The 16904-nt window shown below is 40.8% G+C and overlaps 1 long non-coding RNA gene across 2 annotated transcripts in view; it reads left to right on the top strand.

Annotated features, from left to right (window-relative positions):
• The window catches only part of LOC122794789, a 340315-nt gene that overhangs the window by 36931 nt on the left and 286480 nt on the right, over positions 1-16904 (top strand). The window contains exon 2 of one of the 2 annotated variants that reach the window (XR_006363701.1): positions 5809-5857. The exons of the other annotated variant lie outside the window; for it this stretch is intronic. This is a non-coding gene — a long non-coding RNA (uncharacterized LOC122794789). The remainder of the gene's footprint in view (positions 1-5808; positions 5858-16904) is intronic. 2 annotated transcript variants of the gene reach the window in all.

Here is a 16904-nt window from a genome sequence, read left to right as displayed (position 1 = left end):
AAGAACAGGTTGATCTACCTCTTCCCCACAATTGTCGGTCAACGAATCCGGGTGCACACTCAACTCCGGAGCCTCGAACCAGGAAGTGAGGTTACGCTGCTGGGTGTTGTGGTTCCTAGAACCCGATGGAACAGCTTCTGTGTTGTTTGACACACCTGAAATGATCTTATTTCTACTGGCAACTTCACTAAAAGTGGAAGTTTTGCTCACCCTTTGTCCAGGTGTAATCTCATTGGTAGAATGCATCGTGAATAGTTCAACTTCAGTGTCGGTGGGACTGTTCACCGACCCTTCCCCATCATTGCCTTTGTCCCGGTTATATACTTGCAATAACTTGCCCAACACAGTTGTAAGTTCTTTTAAAATGTTCTCCATTTAACGGTCTTGTCTCGCCAACGCCAAAACACCAGGTCAATCAACACAAGTAATCCCAAACAAGAAAAAAGACTCCAACACAGGAGTCCACCAAAATTGATGATGAATGTCGACCACAATGTAAAGGTAACTGGCAATGAGACACCAAACCTAAAAATAGTTGCAGATCAGGGCAAGAACAAAGCACGTTGCAAGTAAAATAAAAGATTTATTTCCAACAAGTGAACAGCAGGAAGCACATCGACTAAGCGCTTTCACCAGATACACTGGCTTCATCAGAGTCTTAATTAACCCACCCAGCTTACTACAACTAAATACTGTTCAATATAACAACAATAATTAATCAATCATTCAATTAAAAACCTTCAGTTTCCAAGTAACCAGAAAACATTCCAATTTGACATCATTCAATGAACATTTTGTAACATTTAACTTTCAAAATTATAAATAAAAATAAAAACTGTGTGTGTAATGTATATAATATAACATTGTATTTATATAATCTAAAAATAAAAATACTAAATGTATTTTTCGAATTAGTCTATTAAAAATATGTGTTGTGAGGTGTTCCCCCAACACAATTCATGTTACTGGTTCATATTAAACTTGCCCTAAATTTTAACAGGGGTTTTAAAGAAATGTTCTCATTAATCCCAGGTGATCTAGTGGCATTTAATCTGATTTGCCACTCCATTTCACGGAGTGCCACATAATTATTTATGTCACCTTGGTAGTCAGAAAAAACCTTGTCTACTATAAAAAACAAAAACTTTTTAAACTTTATTCTACTAATTACTTTTCAGTAAAAAAAACTGGTATAGTTGCCATGCTGCTATTTTACTAAGTTATCATTTTTTTCAAAACATCAGACTGGCTAATTTCTTTATTTTATTTACTAATTTATGAATGCTTGTTTGTTTAAGCCTGTCACTTCAGGAATGTTTTACTATAAGGTACACTGTCCAGAAATACAAACCCATAGCTAGGGCAAAGCAAAGGGGGTAGCTGTCCTAAGCAGTTGAGGAACATGACCAGTACTTCAGAAAAGGTAAAAAACAGGGACCACCAGTAATTGTAATGAAGACTCACTTTTATTGGAAAAAAATAAGTGCTTTCATCCAAAGGTTATCAGGACATCTTCAGAATAAAAATAACATGCAAACATCCTTTTTATATATACAAAACCCCACCCCCATCTCGAACATGTGACCAATTACCTCCAATATGCCCCTTCCCAATGGATTAAAAAATACTTTGTTAAAAAGATTTTTAAAAAGGTTAGGTAAAACCAAGACCATAAGTAATGATGTACCAACCAAAGCAAACTTTGCCACAGAACATTACCTTAACAATGTGTACATCTACCCTAAGTATCATTGAAAATAATCACTTCTCTCTTTGTTTTTTGTTGTTACATAAACATGGCCTTCAATTTTAAGTCACTACTGATAGAAATAATGTCATTAAGTCCAGAGAACACTGTGGCCTGGCATTTTAACTACCATTTCATTTCCTTAGGTTCCAAGAACAAGTCTGAGGGTCCACCCCTGCATCCCAATTCCACATGGTCTATAATGATAAATGTAAAATAATGGGATAAATGGTTCTTCATATATTTTAACAATGCATTCTTGTCATCTTCTTTATTAATACTACATTGATGTTGATAAATCCTTTCCCCTCATACTTCTGATGGTCTTACCGATATAAAATCCCTCACATAACTGACACTTTACAATGTTAACAACTCCCTTACTACCACAGTAATATTTTTGGGCAAGTTTTATAGTTCCAAATTTTCCCAAAATGACACTAGTCCCTTCCAAAATGTGCTTACATTGCTCACAATGTCCACATTTTATCATCATACCTTCTCCTTTGTTCTTGATAGGTCTCTCAATTAGTATTTTAAAACAAATGTCTTTTTTGTATACTACCACAGGTTTGTCTCCAGCCTTGTGGAAATGGTCTTGATCCAAACAAATCAAAGAAGAAAATTTATATCCACATTATATAGAAAGCCCATTTACTTTTCTTACTGCCTGTCTTTAATAATCCTTATATCTGAATAATTAATGGTTTCACAGTCAAAATTCATTGTAAATTCCAAGAATTCAGTGGAATTACTGAGAAACTCAAAAAGTTCGTCTAACTTCTCCTTTGTACTATTCCCCAAAAAAATAATGATGTTGCCCAGAAATCTACCATAAAGACTTCAATACTGTGCATATTCTGATGGAAAAATCATTGTCTTTTCCCAATATGCCAGGACTAAATTGGCGAAAATGGGGGCACACGCTGCCCCCATCGCCACCCTCCCTTTGTTGTCTAAATAATTGCTGTTCAAATAAGATAAAATTGTTTTCCAGAATACTTTCCATTAATGACCTTAATGTTAAAAGACTGAGAATGGTTCAAGTCAGAAAACTGACTTAAAAAACTAAAAAAACAATCTAACCCTGCCTAATGTGGAATAACGGAAAACAAATCCTTAATGTCTATATAAACATTAAATATTTCATTATAAAATCTATCTGTTCTGTACTAGAAAAAATTCAAGAAAAATCTTTCAAAAATAAAGGAATGTTTTTTTCCAATCTTTTTATGAAAAAAAACATAATTTTTAGAGGGGTAAGTTTTAGATGTCTTTGGCGGATCTATCAGGGATTGTTCAAACTTTTGTGAATTTTAGTATACACCAAATATACTGGGGGGGGGGTCCTGGGTAAATAATAGTCATCGTGTTCCCTTTCAGCAATTTCCCTATTCATTAACAAACAAATCTTCACAAACACCACTATCTCCTAGCTATATGTTCGCTCCCTAACATTAAGGTAACCACCACTGTGATTAATTTATACCTAATGACGCGGGTTAAAAGGTGAACAGGAATTATTATAATTACACACTCTCTGTCCGGCTTACACTTAGAGGTCATGGTGCTACTTTCCTTTACATCCCAAAGGAAGGCTATTCCGTAAAAGAGGTATTTTCTGGGATATACAGCTATCTCACCAGCAGCTCCTATTTATGTTTTGGTGGAAATTCAGATCCCTTGAGTAAATGTTGAGTATGTTATTAGCTTTCAGATGTGCAGAAGGTTGCAGAAAACTGGATCATTTAAGGCTTTTGTATGCTAGAGAGAGGTCACCTCTCAAATGACTGTAAGAAACAGAAAGAGAGAGAGAGAGAGAGAGAGAGAGAGAGAGTGCACTTTAAGGTGGTCTGGATAGCTGAAGGAAGTCAAGCCCTTGATTATTTTAGTGAGGTAACACTGCAGTTTGTCAAACTGAGTCATATACTTAGACAAGTACATACCAAAGATGCCATTCTGGATCATATACCTTGATAAGTATATACCAAAGATGCCATTCTGATTAAGTACATACCAAAGATGCCATTCTGGGTCATGTATCTAGATAAGTACATACTAAAAACACCATTCTAGGTCACGTACCTAGATATGTACACACCAAAGATGCCAATACGCCATTCTGGGTCATGTACCTAGATTAAGTACATACCAAAGATGCCATTTTGGGTCACGTACCAAGACAAGTACATAACAAAGATGCCATTCTGGGTAACTTACTCCAACAGCTTATTACACTTTGACAGTTGGCACCCCTTCACCAGAAAAAGTGTTTGGTGAAGGGGCAATATGTCAGATTGGCACATATGTTCAGCAATGACCAGTATTTTGAAAGGGAGTGTAATGAGCTGAAGGAAATGTGGGTATGTAGGGGTTACCCTAGTGAATTTGTTCTCAATATAGAAAATGAGGTAATTAAAAGAAGAAAAGGAGGGTTTTACATCCCTTTGTTGGGAACTGCTGACAAAAGTTTAAACCCTCAGACAGTTGCGAAAACTGTCACGTATAATACGACCTTGATTTTGCCCTACAACTTGCATTTCAGTTAGATGAAAGGTATTATTAACAAGAACTGGAACATTTTTTGCCATGGAGCAAGAACATTTCCACAAGGTTGGAGACAAACCTATGGTAGTATACAAAAAGACACTTGTTTTAAAACACTAATTGAGAGACCTATCAAGAACAAGGGAGGGAGAAGGTATGATGAGAAAATGTGGACATTGTGGGCAATGTAAGCACATTTTGGAAGGCACTAGTGTACTTTTGGGCAAATTTGAAACTATAAAACTTGTCTGTAAATATTACTGTGGTAGTAAGGGAGTTGTTTACATTGCAAAGTGTCAGTTATGTGAGGGATTTTATATCGGTAAGACCATCAGAAGTATGAGGGAAAGGATTTATCAGCATCAATATAGTATTAAAAAAGAAGATGACAAGAATGCATTGTTTAAACATATAAAGAACCATTCATTCCATTTAAATTTATCATTATAGACCATGTAGAATTGGGACCCAGGGTTAGACCCTCAGACTTGTTCTTGGAACTCAAGGAAATGAAATGGTAGCTAAAATGTCAGGCCACAGTGTTCCCTGGCTTTAATGACAATATTTCTATTAGTAATGACTTAAAATTGAAGTCCATGTTTATGTAACAACAAAAAACAAAGAGAGAAATGATTATTTCAATGATACTTAGGGTAGATGTACACATTGTTAGGGTAATGTTCTGTGACAAAGTTTGCTTCGGCTGGTATATCATTACTTATGGTCTTGGTTTTACCTAACTTTTTTAAAAATCTTTTTAACAAAGTATTTTTAACCCATTGGGAGGGGGCATATTGAAGTTAATTGTTCACATGTTCGAGGCAGGGGTGGGGTTTTGTATATATATAAAAAGGGTGTTTGCATGTTATTTTTATTCTGAAGACATCCTAAATACCTTTGGACGAAAGTGCTTAATTTTTTCCAATAATAATTACAGTTACTGGTGGTTCCTGTTTTTTGTTTTCCGAGTTTTGGTACATGGTGTGTTTTACTACTTTAGAAAATGTGCTGACCTGTGAGTGGGGCAATTGCTTTTGTTGGGCAGCCGGGAGCAAATAAAATGTAGTGTATCAGTAGTATCAGGAGCCGTGTGTGTGTGTGTGTGTGTGTGTGTGTGTGTGTGTGTGTGTGTGTGTGTGTGTGTGTGTGTGTGTGTGTGTGTGTGTGTGTGTGTGTGTGTGCACTGTAGAAAAGTGTTAGAATAGCTCTTTACTACAGTTTCCAAAAGGTGTTTCAGAAAATGAAAGAGTAATTCTTTATCGAGAGGATTTATATTTGGGAGGAGGGGGCTCAGCTCAGGAAAACTTTTTTAGTGGTACTTAAGGTACTTGTTGGAGGATTACCCTTGGTATTAAATGGCCTGGGGGTGGGCTGGCTGCACTTGGGAAGGGAACTACATTCTAGAAGATAGTATACAGTTCCAAATATCTTGCCCATGCCTAACCCCCAAAAATAGCTTCTGCTGTGCCTTTTTGTAGACTAAATAATTCCTTGTTTTTTCTGCTTTATTATAGTCTGACTTCATTAACAGGAAGCTGCATTCAAAAATTCCAGTTTTCCCTGGTAAGTACTATCCGCAGTATTTGGCTTTCCCTGTTAAGAACTTTAAAAAAAAAAAAAAGCTATATATGGTGTGTGTGTGTGTGTGTGTGTGTGTGTGTGTGTGTGTGTGTGTGTGTGTGTGTGTGTGTGTGTGTGTGTGTGTGTGTATCAGTATTGTTCTATATATGTGTTTTACAATATATATATATATATATATATATATATATATATATATATATATATATGCAGGACACACACTTCAGGTAATTAAAAACTAAATAGTCCGTGGACCTTGATGAAATAATATCACAAGCAAAGTGCTTGTTTGTGAAGGTAGACTGGAATATTATGTCATTGTGCTAAGTCCAATTAGCTATTTTTAATATGTAACTAAACAAACAAGCAAATCTGATTCTAACTGGACATTTCTGTGTGTCTGTGTGTTTTGTATTGCAAATCAGTGAATGTTTCATGATAGTCAGTGTTCAAAGGTTGGGTTTCTTCCATTGGTTTATCTGGCCAGCTCTAAAAGTCTCTCTTGCACACAGACTTACTTTATTTGCTGAATCAAAACATCATTTAAAAGGCACTGAATGTTAATTTTATGGTTTACTAATTAACTTTTGCTTACTAATGGATAAAAAGCTGCTGACTGTTAGTTATGGGGTGAATCTGACCAATGTTGCTTTCCAAAACTTTATGTTGCCTCAAATTAAATTCTGTGACTACTTTAGATTTTTAAGTTATGCTAAGTATTAATGAATGTTGTTGACAAATTATTTCACAGGGCATTCTCTGGTAATGAATTTTGTCTGCAAATTATTTCCTAGGACATTCTATGCTACATCAGTGAGTGGATTACCACTGTCCTCTCAACACTTGCATAGTAGTAAATGAAATATTTGGATTATCAGTGGGGACTGTATTTCCTCTGGTACCTCATAATAACTGAATATGCTCTAGCAAATGTTTTAAAATGGCTTATTTTGGCTTTGTCATGGAAAATCAGCTATTATCATTGATAAAGCAGAGTATCAATAGAGGGATAAAATCCTGAGTATGACCGAGACAATCCAGGTTTGATTAGTGACTCAGGAACTTTGCAGCACAGGGAGGAAAGATGGAAAAGGTCATCCAGGAGGGAGGGGGCCATCTTGGATGCACCATCTTAGATTTTTGGTAGAGACTAGGCACTTACAATGTGATGTTGACTATTGGGGTAGGGCTCATGGATGACAGGGATATGGAGGTGCGGACGATATGCAACAGAGCCCATTGCATGCCTGCCCCTGTGGGATGACAGCACATATGGTTGGGTAATAAGCTGCAGAGTACTCCCAGGTGACAGTGTGATACTACCTTAGCTTTCTTGATCTCCTCACCATCCCCAAACATGGCCGTTTTTGACTTCTTGAAACAATAATTACAGTATTTACTTAAAATATTGTATTATTGCCTCATTTTTTTACTTAGAAATTTGATTTTTGGAATGTACATTGTAAAGTAATTTTTTGATTATTTGTGTACTTAAAATGGGTACCAACCTGGTTAAAAATCGTAAATGAATAAATAAACTCAAATAAAGATCTGAAACTAAAAAGAGGGCCAAAAGCACTCATGCAAACATCATTTACATTTATAACAGTGCCTGTGGTACGGCATTTTTCAGGAGCAACTGAAGAGAAACTAGTTATGTTGCACATCTACAGGCTCTTCTCTGATCAGACAGAGAAGGCTGTAGACACAGGCGGTCTTCCTGCAGTACCACACCACCATTTGTTTAATTTGCTGTCACAGACTGGTATTTATAGTAACGCACTAGCAGTGGTCACCAAAAAATGCTACTATCCATCATAAAGGATGCCAAGATAGTGGCAAGGAATACCAGTGAAGAAGGAAGAAGCTTCTTTTCAGGGGCTCATATGTCTGCGGTGATCTAGGAGAAAACTGAACAGTGAAGGAAGTGCCAACCCGTTGCCATGGCTTGAAATTAATTCTCTGGAGCGTGGAAGTAGTCACACAGACTAGAATGCTGGATGTTACTTTGCATAAAGGAACAAATATCCCAGACTGTGGAAGGTGTCAGAGCAAGACACACTTCAGGGAATGTGGACTATGGTACAGAAGTAGCAGACAGAGTAACACTACTAGATATACTGTTTGTCCATGACAGAGAATGCAGGGTCCTGGAATATGGAGTTCAACAAATGGTTAAATGAATGGTGCAAAGCTCAGGATTTTGCCTTTACTGAGGCCAAGGGCTCCAACTGTGGGATGAAGATCGATAAGAAGAAACATGGATCTTAAAATAACTGGTTAAAATGCTTCATTACCAAGTATTTCAATTAACAAAGAAAGTACAGAATAACAGACCATGCAATCATTGTCAGTGGTGAAACAGATAGCACACTTGTCTTTGGTGACAAAGGCATTTGGTTCTATTCCTTCAGCAGGTAGATCAATTACTGATTTATTTACCATTTACAGCATAAGGGGGATGCTGTACTCCTGCATGTGTCATCCTTCAGGTGTGATGTTAAACTGAGGCCCCATCTGCTTGAGTTGGGGATAGCTCAAGTGGATGTAAAAGATCCCACAACACCTATTAAAAAAGAGGGGAACGTTCCCTGATTCTCTGGCCAAATTTCGCCTAGTAATATAAATACCACCTTGGGTCTCCCCTGAAAAGAGACCACAAGTGTAGTGGGACTAACCCAGTCAACAAAGGATGTATGCATTATATTAATTTTACTTGCCTGGTTCTATTTTTATTGTATTGTTCCTGCCCAGGTCATAGCTGAAAGGGGTCTACCTACCCAGTTAACAGATAAAAATAAATACATAAATTTAATCCCTATAACATGAGACAGATAAATGCATCAAAATAATTGTGCTCCAATGCTATTATGAATGAAAACAGTTGTTAAAAAATAAGTTCACAAATTCAAAAAATAAATCCTGAAAAATTAAAAGAAGTACTTTCAGGAAATTCAGAACTTACTCTCTAGTTAGTGGGGTTCTATCAGCAAGAGCCAAATAATAGAAGCAGCAATAAACTTTGGAAAATGCATTATTATATAAGGAATTGAGCAATGAGAGCTGACAGGTATACTGGGAACCATGACTGGGATACCAACTGGTCAGGTCACATGAATTTCTTTGTGCGATCTTGGAAGCCAAAGCAGCAGAATTTATGGAAAGGTCATTAACAACAAACAATACAATTCCTCATTTGGGACACTAGAATTAGGGACACTAGCCAGCAGCATACCATGCAGGAATAACTACCTAACTACAATACAGGTGACACAGTTTTGATTTGTCACTCAGGTGGATGAGATGCTGGCAAGGGAAGATGGATGTGAACATCCTGGATGGGTGCATGGCAAAACAGTCTCCCTGGTGGGAACTGGGGAGCCAACCGCCAACTGCATCCTGAAGATGAGGTAGGGAAGCTTGCTGATGTCAGCTCTTTGTGAAAGCAATAACCAGATTGGGGTGGTCCACCCATTACATGTGTCACACATACATGGTCTTACATGAGTGAGCATGGAAAAGAAGGTTAGGGCATAAAGCAAAAACACTCCCAGTAAAGAGCATGACGCATACCCAGGAAGTGATGATCTCCTTGAAAGCCCCAATCCTAATCAGAGCAAGCTCAAAGGAGGCTAGGAGAGGTAGGTAGACTCAGAGATCGAGAAGAGTCCCTGGCTTCACTGATGGTCAGCTGCAGGAAAGCAAAGAAAAGGGTAGGGACACTGGATGGTTTGTGGAACTGCTCTGCCTTGTGTTTAGCAAAGGTCTTGACAAAGTGTCACATAAACTGGTAAATACAAAATATTATCAAAACTGATCGCAGGGTTAAAACTGGCTTAATAACAATACGCAGGCAGTAACGGTAAATGAAATCGCCAGTGAAACCGATAAGTCTATGGATTGGTTTAAGTTTGATTCTGTACATACATTTGGTAGAAAGGATGGATTTGTTCGAAGTGACACTCTGTCTTTGTGGAACAGCATATAGGGGGGTTTGACAGACAATGCTTGTAACTCCGAAACTCTCCTAGCTGAAGTGATGGCTATTAAGAAAATTGTCTTCCAGGTTAAGAACTTCATGTCACAGGATGATGCAGGCTCAAAGGGGGGGGATCATACGGGATAACACAAAATTCAGGTTCCATGGTGCTAGACGTGGTCTAATGGGTGTTCTTAATAGAATGGTACCCCTCAAGAAGGCTTTGCAAAGTCTGTGGGACATCCTGTTTGGGTCTGCTTTGCCTATATGGAAATTAGAGATCACTGCTAATTGAACCTGAATGGGTCTGTACCATATGAGCGAATCTCACAAATTGCGAACGCTCATTAATATTGAACGTACTGGACCTCGAAGTGCTTTTTCTGAGATCACGGTAAAGTGAAGAATGGGATATTTGCCCTTTCCTCACTGTAGTGCGATCTCACAGTTTGAATATATATTTAGCGGGGGGTGTGGGGGGCACAGCCCCTCACAATAGGAAGTTCGAGGTCTGGTACGGTCGATATTATGAGCATTCGCAATTTGTGAGATTCGCTCATATGATATAGACCCGAACTCAAATAGTAGCTGCAGCTTCCCCGTCATGAAATAGTTTTGCTAAGAACTCCAGTATGGACAATATAAGTGCAGAGAAAGGGTCAATATGTTTTTCCAAGGCCCAGGAGGAAAATCTCCTCCATTTGCTGATATACAATTTTCTCATCAAAGCTTTATGAAAAGAAATCAGGATATGCTGCACTGAAGGTGAAATGTATGGTAGCCTGGCTATGCTTGGAATAGGAGCAGCCAGGCTGTCAATATGAGGGTTTGAATAGAAGGACAGCGCATTCCCGATGGATGGGTCAGAAGATCTGCAACTGGGTCCAGAATCCAAAGCTCCTCCTGAAGATGAGGTCACAGGAAGGGGAACCAGATTTGGTGAGGCCATTAAGGGGCGATAAGTATTAAGGTTCATCCCAAAACGCTGGCTTTCTGAAGAACTTTGGGTATCAATGGAAGGGGAGGGAAGGTGTAGAGGAGACCCAAGGGCAAATTGTGTACAAGTGCATCCCTTGGTGACTCCCCTGGGGGGGATTAGGGCAAGGTAGCTGCTGCATTTGGCGTTCATGGTTCATAGGTTCATAGGTTCATAGGTAGGTACTAGGCTATTGGCCCTAGGGCCTATACAAGCCTAGCCAAAAATGTACCCTGGCTTTTGCCACCCAAGAAAATTATTTTCCTGTGCCCCTGTCAAGCAGAACCACAGAAGTGATCCCCGGGATGAATTTCCTATTACCCATCGAATCATATAGGAAATAAACAGCTTCTGTAAGGCTCAAACCCAAGACCCTGTACACTACAGTCACAGTAGTTAACCACTAAGCCATCATAGCAGTAAAATACCCTTGTCAGTCTCAAACCCCACACCTTGGACTCACCAGTGTGCATGACATACCACTAAGCCACAGCAAATGGATGTGGCAAAAAGGTCACAGCAAGGCTAGCCCCATTTTTGGAAGATCATTTCCGCTATGTCTTGTTTTAGGGACCATGAGGCATCAGAATCGCCCTGCTGAGTTTGTCTATTATCATGGAGGATTTCCCTGGGATGTGCATTGCTGTCAGAAAGCATTGGGAAGAGGTCACCCACTGCCATACTCTCAGGGCTTCCTGGCAAAGGGAGTAAGAACTGTTTCCTCCTTGTTTGTTTATCTACCACATGACCGACCTATTGTCTGTTTGTATTACAATGGTTCCTAGCCGAAGAGAATCTTGGAATGCCTGCAATGCTAAAAGCCCCACTCTCATCTCTAGGACATTGATATGCAAGTGAGCCTCGTGATTTTGCCAAGTGCCTTGGACTATCCTTCCCTGATAATGCCCCCCCCCCCCATATGGGAAGAGTCCATTGTAACTGTGGCTGAAGGCTGTGGAAGAACAAAGGGTCAACCTAAAGTCACATGAGTGGAGTGAAGCCACCAATGAAGGTCTTTCCTGCAAGATTATGTTATCATGATTTGGTGGGACATGGCTAGCTCCTGCTTGGACCACGAAGTGAATAGCAGCCGCTGAAGAATTCTCATATGTAGCCACCCTAATGGAATTACGTTTATTGCTGCTGCCATGGTGCCTAGCACTTTTAGAACTGTTCTTGCTTGAACCTTCCTCTTGAAAAGATGGACTAAGACCTGACGTCGAAGGGCTTGTACTCTTTCTGGGGGAAGCTTTACTATCATTTTTGTGGTGTTTAGGTCTGCTCCTATAAAAACAATATGTCGAGATGGCAATAAGGCAGATTTTTCCTAATTTATTGTGATCCCTAAATGGGAGCAGAGTTTCATTGTGGTGTCTCTTGCTTTTATTAGTAGATGCTTGGTGGTGGCGGTTAGGAGCCAGTCGTCTAGGTATGGAAACACTCAGAATCATAGACATCTCAGCTGAGCCATAACTACTGCCATACATTTGGTGAACACTCTGGGGGCTGTAGTGAGACCAAAGGGCAGAGCTTGAAACTGGTAGTGACTGGCTACCAGTCAAATACGCAAATGTCTCCTGGATCGCCTGTCCATTTTTATGTGGTACTATGCATCCTGGAGGTCTATAGAGCACATCCAATCGTCTTTTCCCAGAAAAGGGAGAATTGACCGTAGTGTTACCATCTGGAACTTTGACTGTCTTCCTGCTTTGTTTAGTCTGCTGAGATCCAGGATGGGTCTCCAGTCCCCTGTTTTCTTTGGAACTAAAAAGAACCTTGAGTAAGTTCCGGATCCTATTTGATCTGCGAGGACTATTTGGATGACTAGTGTTGCCTGTTTCCTGGGGTCTATGTTAAATAAATGAATGCTTAAAATGTTGAGTACAACATACTCGAACACTTTTAAGTGAACATTTATTTAATCGATAGCCCAGAATGTCGGAAAACAGAGTTCTGAAATGTTTCTGTTGGCCAGCACTAACATATGTGACATATTACATCATGTCAGCTACTGCTAATGGTGCCGTATGGTGCAGAAAGGGAGAATTTCTCTTTTCTGCACTAAAATGCAGTCTCAGAGTTGGTATATATAAGTAAGGGGGGTTGCCCCCTGCTTGCAACTTTACGGTATGTTGTTGTAAGTTTTTTTTTTTTACGATCTATTGGAAGTTGCTGTTAGTTGGTGTAGTGTTGTGTAGAACTTGGGAGGGGAGGGTGGCCAAACAAAACATTTTGGGATTGTGTTTTGCAACATTCTGGGCTCTCGGTTAAATAAACATTCACTTGAAAGTGTACAAGTATGTTGTACTCAACATTTTAAGCATTCATTTATTTAACATAGACGCATTTCCTGTAACTGGGTGGAATGTCTGGAATGTTCCTTATGTGTGGGGCAGGGGAAAGAAAAGGGTATGGAGTAACCTCTGGATATGATGCTTTGTACCCATTTGTCTTTTGTTATGTTTAGCAAGGCTTCTGGGTACAAAGATAAGTGACAGCCTCCAGAGACAGACAGGCAGCCCTCCTTTCAGGAGCATTGAAAAGGCTTGCCAACGAAGGATTCCCAGTTGCCCTGGTTCTGCGGACCCCATCTGCCACGTGGCCAGCATTATTGCTTCCTCCTCTGCCCCTGGGGGAAGGATCACCACATGTCTTGAAAAACTCTCTGGGATTTTCGAAACCACATTTTTCCTCCCTTTTGACATTTTGTATAAGACTTAGAAAGTAGGGAAAAACAGACTCCTAAGACAGAGAGAGTTTTTCCTTCCTGTTCATACCTGGTTAGTGTGTCTTTGACTTTAGTCCCAAATAAGGACGAGCCATTGAAGGGGGCATTAACAAAAGAAAACTTAAAGGGCTCTGTAAAGTTACACAAGCGCATCCTGGAATGTCTCCTTAGGGAAATTCCTGAACCTGCTGCCCTACTCGCTCCATCAGCTGCATAGGAAATGACTCTTTCATGGAGGAGTTTACCACTGAATTCAAGGTGGAGAGCTGGGAGGAAACTTTATCTGATACCCCACAGCTACTGAACCCTGGAGAGTATCTCCTACCTCCTTCAGGAGATCTCTCTGCATCCTGGTAAAATATGTAAGATAATTCAGGGACCTGAGAGCAAAGGTCACTGAAAAAAGGGTGCGCTTTCTGTATCTGTCCTTCATATAAGAGAATTTGTTTAGAGAATGGACAGAAAAGGAATCTCTGACAGTTCCTTCTTGGTGGCCGCCGCCACCACCATATCATCTACCAGGACACCTTTCAAAGGGAAAGTTTTATCAGTGGGAGATGTAATTAATGTATTTGGCCTCCAAGAGACAGGCTCCACTGAGTCTGGAGTCTCCCATGCCTTTTGACAAACTAGGTCCATGAGTTAGTCAAAAGGTGGAGACACCCAAGCAGCGGAAGCTTGAGATCCAAAAGCCTTCAGGCAGACAGACTCCTCCTCAGAAGGGTTGATGGCCTTCCAGCCATCTCTTTGCTTAAGTATTTCTAGAATGTCTGCAAAGGAGACATCCTCAGAGGTTGACTGTGGGGATCATTCTGACTCATCAAGGTGTGTGTCAGATGTGACGGACTCCTCTGGGGAGTCCAAATGCTTCTTCTTACATAATCTCTTGTGAGGGACCTGTTCAGAAAGGTATTCTGGAGAGGTTTCGGAAGAGAGGGGTTCACCTAATGGGGGGTGCCCTGAGGCCGTGGGTGCCTGCGTCTGTGTGGATGCAGTTGTGCTTAGACGGACACCGGTGCCTTTGGGGTAGGAATGACTGGACCTGTGAGTAGAGCTGCTCGTGGGGACAGCGCTGTCCACATCACCTCGAAGGCCCCCACCCATGATCCAAGGAAGCTCCCGGCTCCGAAGAATCAGAAGGCATCCCCACCACCAAGAAGGTTGGCTCCAAGGCCGATGTAGGAGCTGAGCTCACCCATGCTGAAGCCCTGAGAGGCAAGTTCAGATCCGACAAATGTCCGATCTGATGGACCCGACCAAAGACCATCGGCTCCTAGACTACTCAAGCTCAGAGAGCACCAAGTAAGTCAGAGTGGTAGTCGGGGCTAAAGATCCTGCAACAGGTCTTGGCTCCGACAGTTCCACTAAAATCAGCTCCATGCATTCTGGCTCTGAAGTCCCGAGTTGTGTTGGAGGAGAAATCGATGTTGACAGAGTAGGCTTAGTCGGTTCCAAAACCCTCTGGGTTAGCTCCAACAAAAGTTTGGCTTGCACCTGTGTACTCAAAAGTCTCCACACCATGCAATCCACATCATCATCTGAAAGGCTCCAGGAGGATCGGCAGGAAGGAGCAGGGGATCTTGAAGTTTGCAAGATGGGGGATCTCAATGTCGGAGAACCTGGTTCCAGTTCTGGGGACTGGCTCTGAGCTTGAAACATCAATGGTTCCGATACTGAAGGAGCTGAGGTGGATGGTTTCTCAGGCCCAACAGATTTTGGGTCTAATGAGGAAATTTTTGGTAACTTTTTAGTTGGCTCCAAAAGAGCTCCTGATGAAGTAGAAGATCTTTTACTTGATTCCTCGATTTTGAAGAAGGGGAAGAGGCCTGTTTTGTAGGACTCTGACCTTTTCCTATGGCTTCTGAAAAGGAAGTTTTCAATAACCCCCTAAGAATCACCTTATTCTTCCATTCAAGAAGAACCCTGTGGCTTAAAGAATGGCAAATCGCACAAGATTCTTGTCGATATACTGCTGCAAGGAAGTACACACACAGTATGACCATCAGTCATCAACATTTTCTGCCTACACTTAGGGCATTTTTCAGAGGGTTTAGCATCTTTGGGGTGTTTTGACATCTTAACAGTAAGAAAAACAAAATATCACTACCTGGAGAGGGTGATTGATAAACAGATATGCAGAATAGTAGAATGTAAGATGGGAGATGAACAGTTCGGATTCAGATCAGGATGCAGCACAATTGACCCGATGTTTGCATTGAGACAGATACTTGAGAAGAAACTAGAGAAGAGGAGAGAGTCAAACTGGGCTTTCCTAGACTTGGAGAAAGCATATGACAAGGTCCCAAGAAAGCTGATCTGGGCAGTACTGCGGTGGTTTGAAGTCCCAGAAACATTGGTAGAATTAGTACAGGCTATGTACAAGGACCCAGTGACTCAAGTATGAACAGTGTTTGGCCTCACTGAGGGGTTCCCAGTGAGAGTGGGTGTACACCAGGGTTCAGCTCTGAGCCCACTGCTGTTCATACTGGTAACGGACTACAAACAGGTTGGAGGGGTCAGAGCAACAAAGCTGCTGTATGCAGAAGATGTGGCAGTACAGGCAGACTCTGATCTAGAACTTCAACAAAGGATAGGAGAATGGAATGCAAATCTGAAGACACATGGGATGAAACTAAGCACAGATAAGACAGTGGTAATGGCAACAGATTGGGGAAATCAGAAGAAGCTGAGAATAGAGATAGATGGGAAGATAGTGGAACAGGTAAACAGCTTCAAGTATCTGGGAGGGGTGGTTGAGGAGAAGGGTAGTCTGAATGAAGAGGTCAAAGCTAGAATCAGAGGGGCTGCAGCAAACTGGCATAGAGTATCAGGTGTAGTATATGACAGAAGAATGCCAAAGAAGCTGAAAAGTAAGGTGTACAAGACAGTGGTGTGACCAGTACTACTGTATGGTACAGAAACCTGGGCAGTAAAGGCAGAATAGTTGAAGAAGCTAGAGGTGAGGGAAATGAAGTGCCTGATAAAGGTGGTAGGATACACACTGCGGGACAGGCGAAGAAATGAGGACATAAGAGCAGAAGCCAAAGTAGTTCCAATTGCAGAAAAGATCAAAGAAAACAGATTACAATGGTATGGGCACATGTGTAGAAAAGCAGAAGACAATCTGGTGAGGGAGATTTGGGACAGACAGGAAGAAGGTAAGAGGAAGCGAGGGCGTCCAGCAAAGAGGTGGATGGATTGTGTGAAAGAAGATCTGCGACAGTCAGGCATGAGTGTTGAAGAAGGCAGGAGAGTGGCACTGAATCGAGAGAGTTGGCGACAGTTAATACGATACCCCGACCCCATGTAAGTGGGAAAAAGGGGATGATGATGATGATATAAAACAACA

Source organism: Protopterus annectens, chromosome 2.part1 (genome assembly GCF_019279795.1).
Source record: "Protopterus annectens isolate FY-2018-M chromosome 2.part1, PAN1.0, whole genome shotgun sequence".
Classification (NCBI taxonomy): Eukaryota; Metazoa; Chordata; order Ceratodontiformes; family Protopteridae; genus Protopterus; species Protopterus annectens.
The sequence above is the reverse complement of the archived record's forward strand: the minus strand, read 5'-3'. Positions and strand labels throughout refer to the sequence as shown.